We start from the raw sequence: 19,158 nt of genomic DNA on the forward strand, positions 1-19,158 counted from the left end.
TAATATTGCAGTAAATAAATAAGTGAACATACCAGATTTAAATGTAGGCTACAGCAAACTCAATAGACATCAAAATATAATAAAAATTACATTGCTTCCCAGAATGATAAGTTACAATAGCCCAAATATAAAAATGGGTAAATAATCTAACAGTCTTTTTTTTTCTAATCTTTACACAGAAAATAAAGAATACATTTATTTAAACAGGAAGAAAATCAACTTAAGCCCTATATTTACATATGCACTTTCTCTTTTTTTTTTGCTACAAATCATAAGGTTACATTTCTTTCTTTGCTTTTCGGCATTTAATGGAAATCTGAAATCTGTACAAAACTCTGCAACAATACAATCTGCAACTCCTAGTCTGTTTCCAAACCACCTGCATGTAAGGTTTAGGACTGTGACCATGGGATGCTCACCTCCCAGCCTAGGCTTACCAGAAGCCACCCCCAAGCTAGGAGAATCAAGACCTAGACGGGGTTACAACCAAGCAATACAACACAACAATAGGGCAAACACACAAACATACACCTTCCCTTCCCAAGCTACACTTTCACCACACTTTGTGATGATCAATCTATGGGTGGAAGTGGACCAAGTACCATTGGGGAGACTACAGCCAAAATATAACACAAGCCACCTCATGGCAACACAAAATACACAACAGATTCATCCCACACACCTTATGCCCCCCAAAGGCTCAAAGCCATATTCTCTCCCCTTATGACCCCCAAATGCATACACAAGGCTATGCAGCAAGGGTCACAAAGGACACCCTTGAGACCACTCTCCTTAAGGAGAGCCTCTCACCCAAGGCTGTCATGCTTCTTCCACCCCAAGATCATCCTACTCTCCCAAGAGTAGAAGATCTTGGACACTCCCAAAACAAGAACACAAACAAAAAACATAGAAATGAAACTACACTTTTCTTTTTTCCAACAACTATTTACATAAACACTCCCTTTACAAGCATTTCTTTCTTTCAACAAACAACATAAACAAGAGGAAATAAAAACCAACCTTATTCTGCCAATAGGTATGCTAAATTTAGTTGGAGATGAGCTGCCCAATCCACACAACTTTCTGCAATTCTTTGGCCCCCAAATTCCTCTATTCCTAAAACTGGTTTCCTCCTTCCAAGTTTTTCCAAAAATCTCCAAGGATGGAGAGTGGGTGATTAGCTCACTAAGCTTCCATTCTTAGCCTAAGAAGGCCTCTCTCACTCCTTCCAACCTCTTGGATAGAGTGAGAGATCCCCCATTGGGTTGGTCTTCCCTAGGTCTTACACACTCCCTAACCTAGGTGTCTAGAGAAGGGAAATGGAATGGGGAAGAGGGATTACTATCTCCAAGAAGGTTCTCCTACCAAGGAGGGCACTCCTATAGATGGAATTCGTCCATCTTGGGAAAACCACTTTTTTGGGTGGTTAAACAAGTCCTAAGGGAAAGACACATGGCCAATTTTGGCCTTCACCCATAGGTACCCCATGAGGCCTAATAGAAAAGCTCTAAAATTGACTCTAGGAGTTGATTTGACCTTCAGAAAGTCCACCTGAAGTTAACCTACGGGTCAACTCTGAGTTGACCTTCCTTGTGGCTCACTAACCTAGATTTCTTGGTTCCTTCAAGGATAATTAGGAGATATAACAATTAACAAAAATAAAACCTTCCAAAAAAGGTGACAAGACAATTTGCCCACACAACATACTACATAGGTGTCAAGTGACACTTCAACATAATTCCACATCACAATTACATACATGGCAATTGCCCCTAAAACAATTTAAACAATTCAATAATTACAATTTACACTCATGCAACATTTTACATTTACGAATAAAATACAATACATACGGGGTGTTGTCTCTCCAAATAGACAACCCCTGGTTTTACTAACACACATAGGCCTAGGCTTGATTCTCCATAATATTTCCATGGTCACATGGATAATTTCCTACACATCTCAATTTAAGCATTAGTACTTCCCAAATAACCTCATATAATATATAACACAAAATCAGAATACAATACATTCATTCCATAAAGGCTCGTCATTATAAAATATGATTTATCACAAATCAAAGCAATTTATTATAATCCTCAAAATTTGATCCATCTACAAGATATGCAAATATTTTTCTAACATTATAACAAATTCTGAAATTTAGATAATAACCTGCATCATCACAATATTACCCTAATCTAGAATCATATAATATTCTATCATCCACAAGGCATAGAAATGAAGCATCCATATATATCAATGTTACCGAAATCGCGGAACCATGAAAAGTTCTATATCCATAGTGTGTCAAAACTAGCATCCAAAATAGTTCCAAAATGAAAATAACTGAAGAGATAGGATGGGTCAGGGTAGGGCCTCACAGATGATCTAAAGGCTGCTCAGGATATCATTCAAGAACTTCAAGAAAATCTTACTATTTCAAGAAACAAGAGAAGAGAACTTTGTGAAAAGATGCAAAATGAGAATGATGAAAAGGAAACTCTTAGTGATCTGATGAATAAGCTGAAACAAGAAAACATGACAACAAAGAATGAGATGCAGGATATGACTATGAGATTTGGTAAAGAAATTGAAGATAGAAAGAAGAATGAAGAAGACTTGACTAGAAGACTGAATGATGCTGCAAATGAAAACACAAGACTTAGTTATGAAAATGATATGTTGAAGACAGATCTAATGCATGCACAAAATGACTCAAATGAACTCATGAGACAAAAAGATATCTTGGAAGGAGAACTGGCTGCTGCAAATCAACATAAAGAGAAATTCAAGAAAAGCTCAGAAGAACTTGGTGACTTGTTGAAGAATCGGAAACCTAATGGTGACACTAATGATCTTGGCTTTGAAACTGGTGAAAGCTCTGATACTACAAACACACAGGATCATGGCAAACCGATAAGACAACCTACTACTTATAAATTCAGTGGCAAATGCTTTAACTGCAACAAGTATGGTCATAGAGAAAATCAATGTAGATCTAGAAATTATCAGAATACCAATGCACCCACCGGTCAATGTTCAAAATGCAAAAAAATTGGTCATAACTTTGAGAATTGCAGAATGAATGTAAGATGTTATGTTTGTGGAAGATTTGGACATTTATCTAATCAATGCAGAACACAAACCAACATAGGTTATGGAAAGGCTATTTAGAAAAATAATGCGACTTGTTATGCATGTAACAAAATTGGGCATATTGCTAAATTTTGTAGAAGCAAGTCCTCTCCGGTAGACAACAAAGGTCCTAGTTTGAAAGGAAAAGAAAAGGTTGAAGAAGTAAAGAAGTAATTCTCAAAACAATGGATCAGGAAATCAGAACCAAATGGTGTTGGGAATACTCCTCCACCAGTAGAACCAAGCAACACTCCACCGGCAGAATAGAGTAGCACTCCACTGGCAGGAGTCTCTTCATCTAATTGAAAAAAATTCTTTTGAGGGTTTGGCAATCAATGAGAAATATGCTATTACTCCCTCGGTTGATGGTAAGAAGTTGAAATTACTTCTATACCGGTAGATATGTTAAGTAAGTACTTAACTAGCAAGCATTGAATATGGTAGTTGGCAAATTGACATTATAAATTAGTGTTTTGGCTCCATTTTTCATTGAGCATTCAAACATTCGAAGAGCGCAAAATTTCCAGAGCTAAGGCATTTCAAGCAAAGAGGCAAAGCATTTCAGCAATCAATCATTCCAAAGGCAGAAAAAGGTATTTATCATGGCATCCTCTTCTGTACCTGAATTCATAGCAAACCCTACTGTAGTGGAAGTAATCAAGCACCCTAGGCCCGTTTTTCAGTTAGTTCCCGAGATAGCTAAAAAGGATGATAATGTTGGTGCATTTTTCCAAATTCCCAAAGGAGTTGTTTTTGCAGAAGACCCTAGAATGTACATCCATTGCCATGTAGAAGAATTAGGTGATGAGGAAATCAAGAACATGTACAAGACTATCATATGTGATGATTCCGGTAATGTGAAACCTAAACACAAAATTATTGAAACCCTAGGATTCACTGAAATTCTTTGCATTCCGAAATTCCCCAAGGAAGTGATAAGGATAGTGTTGAGCAGGGTACATGGTGAATTTTTCTGGCTGGATTCAATTCACAAAATCACTAAGGAAGCCGTAAAAGCTATAATAGTGTTACCCTCCACCGGTAACAAACCTGACAAGACAAAGAAGGTCTCAAATGACCTGGTAATGAACCTAACAGGTGAAACATCCGACAAAGGTCTTTAAGGGTGAATGATGTAACTGACATAAATGTGAGATTCATTAGCATGATTTTAGGTTACAAAACAACACATGCAAACAGACTAAATTCAGTTTCTAGCTTATGCATAAAAGGTGCTCATGATATGGTTAAAGATAATGCAAAAATTGATATATGTGAATGGTTAAAGGATGAATTGATTGACAATCTGGGAAAAATCAAGAAGGATAAGAAAGGGACATTCAGATTTGGTAACTTACTTGTTTGCTTGATGCTACATATAACCAAACAGGTGCCCAGTATAGGTAATAAGAACCTTGGATTTGACATACCGGTAGGCAAACAATTATCTGACTTATTGAACAACATGGGTGAAAACAAAGAAAAGAATATTAATGAATATTTTCTAGCATTAAAGGCCAGAATGAACACTAGAGTAAGATTATCACAAACAATTGTAGATAAATATAAAGATGACATATGCTTTGTAATTAAGAAGGATGAGATCTTGATGGAAGCAGTTATCCCAAGAACAATTTGGGTTACTGAAATGGGTTATGAGATAGATGATCACATCATTGAAACATATGCAAAATCCCTTTTGGAAGCACCCAATGAACCTAAGGAAGAGGTATTTGGCAGTGCTGAAACCATTGAAAATCAAATTCAATCCAAGAAGAGAGTAAATAAAGTAGAAGCAATAGTGAGGAGAGGTTCAAGGCAGGCTAAGGCTATGAAAGAAGATGTACTGAAACAAACCAGTGTCACTGAAGATGAGTTACAGGCACAACAACCAAAAACTCACCTTTCACCGGTAGCAACTTCTTCAGAGAGTGACATGCCAGCAACATTTAAAAGAGTTGTAAGGAAAAGACAACCTTCACTGGTATCCACACCTTCACCTAGAAGAACCAAACAAAAACAACAGGTAGTGAGGCCCTTGGTCAAGAAGTCTACTCCTAAGAAGAAAAAGTTGACACCAAAGAAAAGGACTCAACAAAATATTACTCCGATTGACAGACTGCTAGATGAAATAATAGAGGAAGGACAACTAAAAAACATCAACAAACTATGTGATTCACTATCAGTTGATGAAAAAGAAAAGGTTGCAAATAGTATTATCTTACACTTGGATATCTACAAGAAGTTCTTGATGCAAGTTGTAGATGAACTACCAGATGAACTATTCAAGAGATTGGAAGCAAGAAGACAAGTTATTGTAGAGCTTGACAGGAAAATAAAAATTGAAAAATTATTTGTTGTCTACCCAGTTAACTCTCCGAAAGAAATAGATGATCTAATTGCAGAGGCTAACCGGTCAGTATTCTCTACTAGACACTAACATATTGCACTAATGGTTGGAAGAGTAAATGAGGTTATAGAGGAAAGTGAAAATGCATGGGATATATTCCTTGTTGAGAAGGAAAAACAAGAAGAGTATAGAAACCCTAAACTAATCAAGGTATATCAAAAAGACAAGGATAAGGGAAAAGGAAAGGTTGGTAGACCTCCAAGCATCAAAATAAGAGATAATTTATCCCCACCACCTCTAGTTACTCCATCGGTAACAACAACTAAAGATCAACCAGCTGATGAGAGTATGGATATATCACAGGAGGATACAAATCCTAATTCTGAGATACTATATATAGTAGATGTTGATACTCAGAAGGTCAACATTGTGGTAGATAAGGACACAACCGGTAAGATAGATAAGGCTAGTGAGCCACCGATAATTGATAACACAGATAACACAGAAGGTAAATCGACAGATGGGAAAATAGAGCAACAAGCAGAGCAACAGGCTCCAACACAGGAACAGGTTGATACAGAATCAGTGCCACTGACAACTACTGAGCAAAACAAACCATTGCTTAAGGAAATGGAAACATAGATTGACCTACCAGAGGTCACTGCAAGAAAGGATATTTCTCCCACCGACGGAATTCAAAATGTTAGCTATTCAACTACAAGATTTAAATCAACAAATGTAACTGAAGTTCTTTTAGATTCTATAAAGAAAATAACAGATTGTAGTTCATAGGCATATAAAGATATAGATGACACAATTCCAATTTTGAAGATGATAGCTCCAAAATGCAATGTAGATAATAAGGAATCTTTGAGTCAACTTGACACTTTGTCTAAGTATATTACTGACAACACAGTGATAGTTGAACAAATAAAGGAGGAAGCATTCAAAGAGAGGTTAGAAAAAGAAAAACAGAAATTCTTTGAGGAACAAATAAAGAAGTGTACAAGGAAGTTTGACACACTTCTACTAGAACTGTGCACCACACTTAAGGAGTTCAAAACTTTGTACAAAGACACTTGTAAGACAAACTTTTTGACAGTTGACATAGACAAGAAAATGAGCAAGATATAGGAGGAAATTAATAAGCTAGCTGACAATTTTATTAATTCATCTGATTCATTATCAATTGTTGAGCAAAAGATAATAGGTTTTGAGGAAGAGTTACTAAAGCTAGAAAGAGAAAAGGAGAAAATAAAAAGTAAGGCTAAGGATCTGAAACGGAGATTAAGTCCAAAGTTGGACTACCTGGCATGTTTAAGGAAAGAAATATCTGATGCATTAGTACAAGGACAGAAAACACCGGCAGAACAAATGCAACACCTCACTAGTACAGTTTAGAGGACAAAGGCCATAATAAAAGACAGTAAAAAGTTCATTGAGAACTTGAATTCGGTTCTGGCAGAAATTTTTCAAATTGTAACCAACCAGTTACAAGGTTGAGACAACAAACTACACTCTATTGACACTTTGACAACCTCTGTCATTGATGCCAAAGGGGGAGTAGTGGTATGAGAAAAATCCAATAACTTAGGGATCATCTACTCAGGGGGAGCACACATTTTTGGTAACAATTTTTGGACTTCAATTTTTGGATACACTTATGAATATTTCTCATGAGTGTTGCCATCAATGCCAAAGGGGGAGATTGTTGGTAAATGCACACTACAATGAGACATTATAGGTGATTGAAGGTTTTTTCATTGATGGCAACCTTACAATCCTATGACACCGGCAAGGCAATCCACCGGCACCAGCAAAGTTAGATTCTACACCGGCACACAAACCACCGGCACCGGCAATGAAAGGAAGCATACCGAAACAGAAGCCGATAGGAATTTTATTGTTAATATATTTTGTTTATTATTGAAAAATCATTGTAAGCCGACTTAGAAATTTGTAAAATGACTCTTATATAAGAGAGATCATTGTAGAACATTTTGAAATAGATAGAGGAATGTAATTAGGCAAAATAAGGCAGACCTGTTATGCGAATTATAGGTTAAGGGTTTGTGTAATAAGCAGAGCAGAAACCAGTACTGGATCTGGCATTATAGATGTTATTTTGAAGCAGTACAAGACACTGGATTTATATAATCCATTTTGTAAGTCAGTGAGACTTCCCATTTTATATTTGAGCAGTGAGCTCTAGGCACTTGGCCTTCCTGCATGTGCAGGCCCCTCTTGTAGCAGTAATATTCTCTTATTGGCCAGTAAGTGAATATTGTGGGTCACAAATCCCATAGAGGTTTTTCCCACACTGGGTTTCCTCGTTAAAATATTGTATTATGGTGTGCTTGTCATGTGGTTGTTTTTGTCTCTATTTATTGCATTACTTTCTGTTTGCCAGTACACAGTATTAATATGCTCTACATGTTTTAAGTTAAGAAAATCTTACAATCGATAAGATACTGATTCACCCCCCCTCTCAATATCTGTGTGAATCCTAACACCTCGATCCTCTAGTAGTAAAGGAGAGAGAAAAGGATGCAGCTAGAGATGTGGATGACACAATGCTAGAGAGGCCAATATAAAGCTTATGCCGATCATCTCTGATAGACCTACATCCAGAGGTATCGAGATTCTATGAGCATGGAGAGGGGAGTGGTTCCAAACCAGAGATGACTATAGCACAAGCCCCTATCTTATCTGAACCACATTAGCAGGAGGGTAACCCAGGTAAAGATTCATTGCTATTTTCATTTGGATTTTTAAAGCTGATGTTTATATACCTAATCTTATTCTCTCTTCTATAGTCGACATATAGGGATGGTGAGCTCTTATCCAACACACATTGTCTGACATCATCACTACAACATGTATTCCTCGATCTTTGCAGATCAACATAGTGCCCGAAGCAGTGTGGGACAACATGAGGATCTATTTTACTTGGTATGGATAGAGATAAAGATCAAACGAGAGGAGAAGGAGTAGCTACGATGCAAGCTATTAGAGGCCCGAATAGAGTCAACCATGTATTGGGGCATAGTTATGGACCAAGATCAGAGAAGCTTGTCTAGGAGTCACTCATAATACTCTACCCACTGCTACATACCTATGGGACCACCACGATAGTGTCCAGAGGGCTCAAGTAGACACCATACATAGATGGTGATGATGTCGAGAGACCATATTTTGTATTTAGAGGTTAGCTTTATATATGATGTACCTAGAACTTTTGATGATATTTGATGCTCTACAAAAAAGGAGGATTGTTAGGATAACCAAACAAAAACAATAAACAAGAAACCAATTGTTAGTGTTAGAAATCACAATTTAAACACTATCCTAAGCAAGCATATCAAGAGAGACACTACACATAAGATAGAAAGCTTAATAAATCTAAGAAATGCAACAAGACATCTCCAAATGCCTTCCACCATGCTTGTAGCTTCTCTTCCCTTGTTCCTCTCCTCTCCAAGTTTCCAAATGAGTGTAGCTCTCAACAACTTTTTGCACTATGGATGTCTTATGGAGATTCAAGATTGAAAAATGTTTTAGAACATGCTATGCAACTGTAAAAACAAGCTAAATATGAGATATTATGAAATTAACTAAGATTAGTTTTAGTCCAAAATGACAATATGAGTGATTATGCTAAAATTCTTTCTAAAATTGACTATAGGTTAAATGCATACAAGTTTTCAGGATTTGGATTATGAAGAAATGAGCTCTATTTATAGGAAAAAATAGAGCAATGGATGACTGAGATTGAGTAATCTCAACAAGGGTTAGGATTTAAGGGCTTAAGATCCATGTGAGGACTTTCAATCCAATCCCAAGATGACAAATGTCAACATGAGATGGGTTGAGGGGAGAGGGAAGAAGCATTAAATGCTTGACATGACCTGAGGGTTAACTTGGGAGGTAGGGTTAATGTTAAGTTGAGTGAATAAATTCATTATTCAAAGAATAATGCCTTTGTCCAATGGATAAACTCTTGTGCAAGAGTTAGTGAGGATAACCATGGTCAAAGAAATAAATTCTTGAAGAGACCCATGGGTTGAATGAGGGTTGAGTTAGAGGTAAAATCTCTAATCATGGAGCAAATGGATTTAACCATAAATGGTTATGTAAGAGCCATTAATGGTCATGTAAGAGCCATTAGTGGTTTGGAAGACTTTAGAGGTTAGCTTGTTGAACACATAACACATTAAATGCTTTTCAAAGACTTTGAAGGCTTTGAGAAGTGACTCCAAGATGCTTAGGAATGTGACAATATTTAGGGGATGGATTAGGCTAATTAGGAATGGTTAGAAAGTGATTAGAAGGATCTAGAAGGGGATTTAGGATTGTAAGTGGATTTGATGGGTGAGGGAAAATAGGATTTTAATTAAAATAAAATTAATTTATTTCAACTTGTGGTTGCAACTTGCATTTGTAGGAGAATGCAAGTGGGGGGGGGGGAGTTTAATGATTTAAATAAATGTTTTATTTATTTATTTAAAACAGGAAAGGGGATTAAATTAAATAAATAGGATTTATTCATTTAATTGATTGTGAATTTGGTTTAATGAATTAATTAAAATAAATTGAATAATTCATTTAATTAATAGGAGAATGATTTGAGGATGAATTAATTAAATGTTAATTTAATTAATTGTTGGCTAGTGGGTTATTAATCAAATAAATAATAAATATTCATTTAATTAAAATGGACAGATTTATGTGACTACATTTGCCCCTCTTTGAGACAATGCAGTTTATCGCGTCGTTTCAAAGAAAGAAAAATAGGTGTGAATAAATATACCCCATAAATGTTAATTTAATGGGTGGTATGCCCCCTTGAGAGATGAGCCAATTTTTTTTTTAAAATCGGGTGATCTCTCGAAAAAGAATGAGAATTGGTAGGGATGTAGAAGAGAAGAAAATAGAAATAACTGTGAAAGAATAGAAGAAATCAGAGATAAAATGGATAAATGGGAGGTACTGGAAGTTCACGAGGACCATGGTGATGATCGGGGTAAAATTAGGGTTAGGGCGAAGGGTATATATGGGGGTGAAGGGGTAAAAATAGGGTCATTTGCATCCATCTCCACTGTGATTCAGAGCTTTGATATTGACTTTGGTGAAAGAGCGAGCAACAGTCAAGATGCCAGTACCTATAGCAGATCATTGGCTAGAGCGAGTCCATCGATTCCAGCGGCCAGATGACTATGAACCAGTGGTATGAAAATTTGAATTTTTGCTTTTCACACAGTTTTTATATCTTTTTTCAAGCGTCTAAGTTGAGTCAAGACAATAGCACTAAAACTGTGTTTTAGTGTTGTTGTCACTTTAACTAGCGCTATTGCATAGTGGTTTTAGCGCTTGTGCACGGTTTAGCGCAGTCGTGTAGTTGTTTTAGTGCTAATGTAGTTTTAGCGTGATCGAGCTATTTTTGTAGTGCTATTGACCTGAAATGGCACTGTTGTGTAGTTGTTCTATCGCTATTGGTTTTTTAGCACTAGTGTGAAGTTGTTTTAGCATGATTGTTAGTAGAATAACGCTATTGTCTGAAAAATAGATGCCCCAGTGTTAGAAAAATAATCTCTTGATGTCAATGGTGGATGGATGGATAGGTTAGTTGTTTTAAACCATAGTAGCACCATTGAGACTAGGTCATAATGATAAATGCCTATTGTAGTTTAGATTTGTCATGATTGCTTACCTATTGAGACTCAAAGATGCTTGATCAGAGTATTTGTTGATAGTCTAGGTTTAAACTTAAGAAACTTTGAAACAAAACAAATGATGATGATGCAGATGTGTGATGATGTGTAGGAGGATCTTCCCATCCTACAGATGCGGGAGAGGCATCCAACCACACAACAGTTGAGAGATTGGTTGACGGAGGCCAAGATTGATTGCATTGCACTGACAGGCTTGTATGATGTGATGTACATGCTCATGATTCAAACGAATCGTGGCCTGATGGCAACATTAGTGGAGTGGTGGCATAGCAAGACTTGTACGTTCCATCTGGCTATGGGGGAGATGACCGTGACACTGGAGGATGTGTGGTGGATCTTACACATCCCTATCTGAGGGGATCTTGTGACATATGACCAAGCATGGGGGGCAGCAGTTGTACAACATATTTTTGATGAGGATGTGTTTATTCATGATGGCTCGATAGCATGGGAGGACATAGCTGCATTATATGAGCCACTTTTAGTTGTACTATCAGGGATTGTTGGGGGCCTGCTATTCCTAGATCGATGATCACATGAACTGGTCATGGGCTGGGGCCAAGTTATAGAGAAGATGATGACTGAGGGGACCCACTTTGCATGGGGATCATGTGTTCTGTCACACTTATTTTGAGAGTTGCATGAGGTGGTGTACCGAGAGATGAGTTCTCTAGGAGTTGTGATCACTCTGCTACATATTTGGGCATGAGAGAACCTACCCGGGACATGACCTGTTAGTCTGATATTTAGGGTAGTGGATCAGCCCTATGTGTATATGTACAGAGGTATGATGAGTCAGCCTCACTTGGGGAAGTTAGAGTGGTGGTGACGAGCATTAGATGATCTAGATATAGTGATATGGAGGCCCTATATTGAGTATGAGCCCTGGGATGATGATGCAGAGGCCTTGCCATATGTATTTATGACATAGTACTTGATTGGTAGGACAACCTACAATATGGAGAGATAGGTACCTGGCAGAGTGATGAGGCAGTTTGGTCAGAGGCAGGGATTTCTGAGTGGATCAGGGGAGTATGCACGGGAGGTAAGGGAGAGATTCTAGTGGGGGCCAGTGTTACCATATGATTAGGCCTTAATAGAGTTTTGGACTTTACAGGCGAGACCATGGCATATAATGCTGGGGATTGTAGATGCAAGGGTGATAAATGAGTATACACAGTACATTACTACACATCCTATTCCATGCATTACGGATCCGACAAAGCTGATTCCTTCTTTTGAGGGTGATAGGAGATAGAGACGAAGGAGGAGAGGAGGGCGAGGACTTGTAGTAGGTGGATGAGGTAGGAGAGGTGATGGAGGAGGGAATGGAGGAGGAGGTGATGGAAGAGGAGGAGGTAGGGGTGGTGGATTTGGAGGTGGTGGTGGGTTTGGAGGTGGAGGTGGACAGTTATAGAGGAGAGGGAGAGGCGGACAGTTGTTGTGACTATCATAGGGGCCTTTTATGTAGGGAGGAGTCAAATTAGGTGGGAGGGATATGGGGGAGAGAGAGGCACCTACGGATATGGGAGAGGGAGCCACTAGAGGAGGAGAGGGAAGTACAGGTGGAGGAGAGGGAGCTACAGGTGGAGGAGAGGATCTGATGGGAATGGGAGGAGGAGATCTTTAGGATCAGATGATAGTTATTTTGTAGACTCAGCTGGAGGATATGGAGGCAGAGGTTGTAGCTAGAGATGTTTAGCTGTTTGCATGGGATTCAGAGTTGACTGTAGTGCTATGGGAGAGAGATGATGCGGTGGAGAGATTGACGGAGCTGAAAGAGAGAGTATGAGCTGGGGTAGGAGCACAAGGTCCTACTGGGGAAGTGATGAGTCAGTTCAGATGGGCTTAGGTGGAGATACAGTATTGGCGAGGTTTATATGAGCAGGCGGTGTTAACTAGTCAGTGGGCATTGAGCTATTCACATATGCATCGGGCGAGATCATAGCGATCTTAGAGGATGCAGAGCAGTGGTGGTGTGATGGGTCCTGCATAGTGAGATAGTGCGGGTGGTGTAGGGGGTAGTGGGGGAGCAGGTGGTGATGGTGGTGCAACATCTAGCCAGAGTGCCATTTGAGAGAGCTGTATGTATTTTATTACATTTTTATTTTGGACTATGACTTGGATGGCTCTTGGTAGCCCATATTTTTGACATCATTGTACTCTGATACATGCATGTTTTTGCAAGATGATATATGATGTGATATATGAGGAGAACCCATATTTTGTAATTGTTGGTATTTTGGATATGTTGATATGGTTTTGTCATTGATGTCAACAATTGTCAACACTTATCAGCACTTGGAGATCTTTGGTCAAGTTCACCAGCAAGTCAGTGACTTATGCATAGCCACCGATATTTGGTTCACCGGTAGGTTATATTATTCACCGACACTTGGAATGACTTGGAGACTACCTAGTTATGTCAAAGACATTATTTGATCACTTGGTTTTGGCGATTTGGTTATTTGTCTATTCAGGTTTGCATATCTACTGTTACCAACAAATAGGTCCAGGTTATGCACCGACAAGCATATCTATTCCAGATCATCATGACACGTTATGAACATGATTTATTATTATTGTAAATGCATTGAACCGACATGATGCATTGCTTATTGATTTATTTGTAATTGATTTTATTGTAATATCTTTTAGTGAGCCGACCTATTCAATTGGTCTTAGGTTATGGTAGATCTCATTTGTGAGATTGATATGTGATAAGAAAAAGGATTGTAATAGGATATATGCAAAAATAAGCAGAGCTTTACACACAGACATCATTTCAAGGTTGAAGGAAGGTTTTTGAGAAGGCAATCAGAACTTAACTGGTACTGAATCTAGCATATGAAGATGCTATTTTAAGCTGTACATTATCATTGGATTTAACCATCCAATTGTAGTCAGTGTGACTCTCATTTTGTGATTGAGCAGTGAGCTCTAGGCAGCTAGCCTTTCTGCATGTGCAGGCTCCATATTGTACACACATACTATTTGTAGTAGTATCATTTGATTGTGGGTAAGGCTTCCCACCATTTTTTTCCCCCTTACAGGCTTTCCACGTACAAATATATATGTTATGTGTTGTGGATGTTATTGTCTTTTTGTTTCATGCATTAATATTTACCGATACTACAACTAACTCATAAAACTGTCAATCGACATAAAGTTTGGTTTACCGACATTAAGCATTAAGTTTTGGTTAACTTAATTTTGGTTGAATTTATTAGACAACTGATTCACCCCCCCTCTCAGTTATCTCTGGGACCTAATAATTGGTATCAAAGCCTAGTCCTCTTTTTGTAGAAGTTTAACAACTTAAGGAGATCCAATGTCTTCTAACTATTTCAGGAAGGACAGTCCAAAACTTGATGGAAGTAACTATGACATATGGAAGATCAATATGGAGATACATTTGAATTGCATTGGAAAGGACATATGGGATATCACAAAGAATGGCTATACTGCTCCTACTCAAGGTCAACCTAATCCACCAAACTAGGCTAAAGATAAGGAAAATGATTGCAAAGAAAGAGAAACACTTTTGAGCACATTGTTAGATCAACAAGTCATGAGATTATCAAATAGATCTACTGCTAAAGCTATTTGGGAAAAATTGAAAATATTGAATGAAGGAGATTCCATAGTCAAAATTCCAAAACTTGAATGCTTCTGGGTCAGGTATTAAAATCTGAAAATGGAAGAAGATGAAAGAATTTATGCTTTTATGGAAATAGTAAATGAAATGTTTTTGGGTATACAATATTGTGGAGGAACCTTAAGTGAAGATGATATAGTTTCTAAAGTTTTAACAACTTTGCCACCGACATATAAAATGAAAGTTACTACTATAAATGAATTAAGAACAACGCCTGATGCATTAGTATCTAGAGACACCTTGGTTGGAAAACTTTCAGCTTTTGAACTTGAGGAATTTGGTCCAGTTGCTACTACCAAGATAGATCTAGCTTTCAAAGCATCATCATCATTTGCAGCATCATCATCATCATCTAAGAAATATGATTGGAAAGTCTTTTATGCAAGAGAACTTGAAGATATCAGGAAGGAGAATGAAGAACTGGAAGAACTTGAAGCATTGTTTGCAAGGAAAATGCCTAAAGGTCCTGTTGGAAGTAAGTATGAAGGTAAAGCACCCTTTAAATGTTTTAACTGTAATAAGATTGGTCATATGGCTTCTAGATGTCCTGATAGACATGCGAGACTAAGACATGATCTATGGTTTGGTAATACTCCTACTCTTAAATATTTAGAATATTTGGAAGTAAATGCTATATTAGGAGAGATGAGTATATTGGAAAATTTGATCCTAGAAGTGATTAAGGAATATTTCTTGGTTATTCATCTAAGAGCAAGGCATATAGATATTTTAACAAGAGATTGTAGAAAATTGTTGAGAGTGCAAATGTGAAGATTGATGAACAGTTTAGAGAAAATTCAAGGTACATGGACTCTGAACTGGAAATAGAGATAATCACAAATGAACCTACTATGAGTACACCGGTATAGAATGGTGATCCAATTACATCGACATCATCTGAGGATTCAACAGCCATTGAAGAATGACAACAAGTAAAAACACCCCGGTATGTAAGATTGAACCACTCTGAAGATCAGATAATTGGAAACAAATTTCAAGGAGTTATGACTAGAGGAAGATTGGCAAATGAAGAGGTGTGTCTTATTTCTCAAATTGAACCTACATCAATTAATGAGGCATGTGAAGATAAATATTGGATTAAAGCTATGGAAGATGAATTGGAACAAATTGAAAGCAATAACACTTGGTCATTAGTTCCCCGACCTAAAGACAAAAATGTAATTGGAACTAAATGGGTTTTCAGAAATAAACTTAATGAAAATGGAAAGGTAACCAGAAACAAAGCAAGATTAGTGTGTAAGGGATATTCACATAAAGAAGGAATTTATTACAATGAAACCTTTGCATCGGTAGCTAGAATTGAGGAAGTCAAACTTTTATTGGCTTTTGCAGCACACAAGAACTACAAAGTATATCAAATGGATGTTAAATGTGCATTTCTGAATGGAGATCTTGAATAAAAAGTTTATATTGAACAACCTGATGGATTTTATTTGACAGATAAAAAAGATATGGTTTATGGGTTAAGGAAAGCTTTATATGGACTAAAACAAGCTCCTAGAGCTTGGTATGCTAGATTGGACAAATATCTTTTGAAGCTTGGATACACTAAAGGTAATGTTGACAACAATCTATACTACAAAATGACTAATGATGACATCTTGGTTATTGAAGTTTTTGTTGATGATATAATCTTTGGAGGAGAAGATGGATTGTGTAAAGACTTTTCTAACAAAATGCAACAATAATTTGAAATGTTTATGATTGGGGAGATAAAAAAAAATTTAGGATTGTAGATTTTAGAGACTGATAAAGGTATATTCCTATGTCAATCTAAGTACTTGAAGGAATTACTAAAGAAATTTGGCATGGAAAACTCTAAACAGGTAAGCACACCTATGACTACAACTAATAAATTATCTTTGAAGGATGAATCAACACCTATTAATTTGACTAGATACAAGTCTATGATAGGAGGTTTACTATATCTGACACAAACAAGACCTGATATTATGAATGCAGTATGTATTGTTTCAAGATTTCAAAGTAATCCTAAAGAATTTCATGAATCAACAGTAAAAAGGGTTTTCCGGTACCTACAAGGCACTACAAATCTTGGTTTATGGTATCCTAGAGATGAAAATTTTGATTTATGTGCATACATAGATTCTAATTGGGTAGGGGATGTAGATGATAGAAAAAGACCCATTGGCGGAGCATTTTTTCTTGGTAGCAGATTAATTTCATGGTTAAGCAAGAAACAAAGTTGTACTTCACTATCAACAGCAGAATCAGAGTATGTTGCAGCAACAACAAATTATACACAGGTATTATGGATCAAATAAATGTTGAAGGACATAAAGGTAAAATGCAAGGAACCTATAACTATTTACTGTGATAATATGGCAGCAATTGATATATCTAAGAATCCAGTATTTCACTCAAATACTAAGCATGTTTCTATCAAATTCAATCTTCTGAAAGAGAATGTTGAAGAAAAAGAAGTGAAATTGGATTATGTGAATACTAAAGAGAAGATTGCAGATATTTTTACAAAGCCTTTGCCTAAGGAGACTTTTGAATATCTCAGAGAGGAGCTTGGAGTTCTACCCCCACTGGTAGAGACTTAGATAGTTGATGTTTATCATCAATTGACATAATTAATAGAGAAATATTTTATTCTGGCTTTGATGAGGAGAGCTACTTCTTAGTGGGGAGTAGTTGGTATATTGTAATGAGTTGGTATTTTGTATTTGAATCTAGTTTTTGTATTGCTTTGGCATTTGATATCAAAGGGGGAGAGATATTGTGGAAAAATACATTATCCTTTGAGAGAGATTATTCCTAGGGAATAGACATTATGTATTTTGATTTCTGGTTAATGATCTCTTTGGGAGATTGTTGGTTTTTTGGTTTTTGGCATTTCTGTTTTGGCACTTTGATGGTTTTTCCATCTTGTGTTGCCATCAATGCCAAAGGGGGAGATTGTTGGTATTTTAGATATGTTGATATGGTTTTGTTATTGATGTCAACACTTGTAAATACTTATGAGCACTTGGAGATCTTTGGTCATGTTCACTGGCAAGTCAGTGACTTATGCATAGTCACTGGTATTTGGTTTACCGACAAGTTATATTGTTCATCGGTATTTGGTTTACTGGCAAGTTATATTGTTCATCGACACTTGGATTGACTTGGAGACTACCTGGTTATGTCGAAGACATTATGTAATCACTTGGTTTTGGTGATTTGGTTATTTTTCTATTTGGGTTTGCATATTTGTTGTTACCGGCAAATAGGTCCAGGTTATGCACTGACAAGCATATCTATTCCAGATCAGCACGACACGTTATGAAGATGATTTATTATTATTGTAAATGCATTGCGTTGACATGATGCATCTCTTATTGATTTATTTGTAATTGATTTTATTGTAATATCTTTTAGTGAGCAGACCTATTCAATTGGTCTTAGGTTATGGTATATCTCATTTGTGAGATTGATATGTGATAAGAAAAATGATTGTAATAGCATATATGTGAAAATAAGTAGAGCTATACATGCAGACATCATTTGAAGGTTGAAGGAAGGTTTTTGAGAAGGCAATCAATACTTAACCGGTACTAAATCCAGCATATGAAGATGTTATTTTAAGCAGTGCATTATCATTGGATTTAACCATCTAATTGTAGTCAGTGTGACTCCCATTTTGTGATTGAGCAGTGAGCTCTAGGCAGCTAGCCTTTCTGCATGTGCAGACTCCATATTGTACACACATACTTCTACAGTAGTATCATTTGATTGTGGGTAAGGCTTCCCACTGTAGTTTTTCCCCTTACAGGGTTTCCACGTACAAATATTTGTGTTATGTGTTGTGGATCTTACTGTCTTTCTGTTTCATGCATTAATCTTTACCGGTACTGCAACTAACTCATAAAACTGTCTACCGACATAAATTTTGGTTTACCGGCATTAAGCATTAAGTTTTGGTTAAGTTAATTTGGGTTGAATTTATTAGACAATTGATTCAACCCCCCCCCTCTCAGTTGTCTCCGGGACCTAACAATGATGATATGCATGTTGAGGATATGTATGGATTTATGCAGGATGATGAGTTTATGATTTATGCTTAGATGGATGTTTTTACTTGCTAGATGTTTATGTTGATGAGATGATTTATATTTGTATGTTATGATGATTTTATGATGTCTATATGCATGTTTATGAATGTGATGCTAACATGTGGATGTATGTTAATGTATGTCTGATTCATTGGTTGTAATGCTTTATGTATTTAATGCCATGATGATGATGTATGC

The sequence above is a fragment of the Cryptomeria japonica genome, chromosome 10, assembly GCF_030272615.1.
Source record: "Cryptomeria japonica chromosome 10, Sugi_1.0, whole genome shotgun sequence".
Classification (NCBI taxonomy): Eukaryota; Viridiplantae; Streptophyta; class Pinopsida; order Cupressales; family Cupressaceae; genus Cryptomeria; species Cryptomeria japonica.